The following is a 2915-nucleotide window of genomic DNA, read 5'->3' on the forward strand; positions in this document are numbered from 1 at the left end:
AAAATAAAAAAAAATAAAAAAAATATTTTTTTTTTAATATTTTTTTTTTTTTTTTTTTTTAAACTTTTTTCTTTTCATGTCAACGTTCACACGCACAATATACGCTTAGGAGACATGCTCAGAAGATGTTGGTTCTCTTTGGATCCACCTACATATGTGAACAGACATTCTCAGTCATGACGTTTACCAAGTCCAGGTACAGATCCTCTCTCACTGATGAACATCTGGCAGCTGTGCTTCGCATCTCCACCTCAGACATGCAACCTGACTTTGATGGACTTGTTAAAGCTCAACAGAGACTGGATTTCTCACACTGAATGAAACAAAAAAGAACTGAAGAACACTAAAATGTGGAAATATAACAAGTGAAATGGGACACTTGATATTTTTTTTTTCTTAAATGTTTAATATAGGCATGTAAAGTAAAAAAGGCTACAAAACTGGGACACTTTTCTTTACACAGTTCAGTGACATGTCTTGTTTATTTTTGCTATAAGATGATGTGATGTCTTTAGAAAGCTAAGAAAATCCTTGTTTCAATAGTATATGAAACTCAAAATGCCCTTTGTTATTAATGTTTCACATTTTGTTTATCATTTTGGAAATAAATTCTATTTGAATAAATGATATTTTTGAAAGCTAACCTCACCTTTTAATTGCCAAATAATAACATACACTCTTACCAGGGGTCAAAACAATGCAATTTACTGCTTTTTATATAGAAATAAAATGTATATTATGCATAATTGAGTTTGGAATTTTGGCCCGGCCCCCCAACATATTTTCAGTTGCTCATTCGGCCCCCCGGGAAAAATAATTGCCCACCCCTGATCTAGAGAGATATCTGCAGGATGGGAGAACTAATGTTTAGCATCCACTGAAAAACACATTGATTAAAAGATCGATCTCAAGATTTTAAGAATCGACAGAATGGATCATTCAAATTAAATTATTCGATATTTAAAAACTAAATAATTGTTAACCAGCCCTAAACCTGAATGCAACATTTTAGGAGAGGGCAAACTTTTGCCATTCACACAGAAGCCAATCACGTGGACACACAACCATGTGAGTGCTATAAGGACAGGCCAAGGTCAAGGGTCAGGCCTAACACTCCAGTTCCAATTATAATCTTTCAGCAAGAAGTTGAACAAAACCAAATGCTAATTTTAAAATGTCTAAGATGGCGGAAGATAGTGTGGCCTCACTGGCCTCAGAGTGCTGAAAGACTAACGCCTGCTCTCCATTAGCTGTGTTCAGCCTGGCTGGGGCTAGCCATGGTCTAGCATGGTATGGTATGGTTGGGTTTGTGTCTCCATTAGCTGTGTTCAGCCTGGCTGGGGCTAGCCATGGTCTAGCATGGTATGGTATGGGTGGGTTTGTGTCTCCATCAGCTATTTTCAGCCTGGCTGGGGCTAGCCATGGTCTAGCATGGTATGGTATGGTTTGGTTTGTGTCTCCATTATCTATGTTGAGCCTGGCTGGGGCTAGCCGTGGTCTAGCATGTTATGGTATGGTTGGATTTGTGTCTCCATTGCGTCTCCATGTACATCAGCAATTGTGGTACACAAGCTAAACTATGATGATACAACAGTCCCAGCCAGGTTTGTCCAGGTTGTGAAAGATGGCCGTCTCAGCCAGGGTCCAGCCAGGTTCTAAAGACAATGGAGACACTCACTGTCTGCCAGACAGGCCACAGCACGGCTAAACCCTGGCTAGTGGACACAAGGCATAAGGGTTGTTTCGCAACCTGACCTCCATGTTAGGGTACAACTCATTGCACTGGGATTATAGTCAAAGATAGTTAAAAAAAAAATGCAACAAAAATCCATTCCTTGTAAAGCCCCCAAAATCAAACTCACTCCTAGAGAAAACACAGTGTCTATGGGCTAGTAAAGCCCCCCAAATCAAACTCACTCCTAGAGAAAACACAGTGTCTATGGGCTAGTAAAGCCCCCCAAATCAAACTCACTCCTAGAGAAAACACAGTGTCTATGGGCTAGTAAAGCCCCCCAAATCAAACTCACTCCTAGAGAAAACACAGTGGCTAGTAAAGCCCCCCAAATCAAACTCACTCCTAGAGAAAACACAGTGTCTATGGGCTAGTAAAGCCCCCCAAATCAAACTCACTCCTAGAGAAAACACAGTGTCTATGGGCTAGTAAAGCCCCCCAAATCAAACTCACTCCTAGAGAAAACACAGTGTCTATGGGCTAGTAAAGCCCCCCAAATCAAACTCACTCCTAGAGAAAACACAGTGTCTATGGGCTAGTAAAGCCCCCCAAATCAAACTCACTCCTAGAGAAAGAAAAGTGGCACAGCAAATAAAGGGGGTCAACGAACAAAGAATGCTTTGAAGAGTTCTAATTACGTCAGAGAGACGGCAGCTTGATCGTGCCGGACAGTTCACTTGTATCAGGTTTAGCTGTGGTTGTTGGTTAGATGAGTTGAATCGAACGCTGTTTTATAGGAAGTATACAGTAAGTGTGAGCCTTGTCAAAATATGTTATTGGATTACTCACATACACCTCCTTCGCTACTCCATTTTTAACTAAACATTGTAACCACTGAGTTAGAAAGCCAAACTTCCTCGCCTTAATTGCACATTAGATCTTGATATCGTGTTAGGGCTCTGTGTTCACAACTTTTGTCTTAAGCCAGTCAGTGAAGTTCTGTGTCATGTTGACATTTCATGGTAAACAGGGATTGGCCCTGTAAGTTTTAAATGGGAGTGTTGCTTACATTCATAGTTAAAGGTTTTAGAGATTGAGTCCTTTCAGGAGATGTATCACAAACAATCACACTTCAAAAGAGTAGGATTAACTTTACAGCTGCAGCTAATAGCTGTACAATAAAATTCAAAACACATTTATACATATGGTTCTTCAGTGCAAGGTTTAATTTGTTCAGCTCTAG

This window comes from Notolepis coatsorum (assembly GCF_963971535.1).
Source record: "Notolepis coatsorum genome assembly, chromosome: 18".
NCBI classification, from domain to species: Eukaryota; Metazoa; Chordata; class Actinopteri; order Aulopiformes; family Paralepididae; genus Notolepis; species Notolepis coatsorum.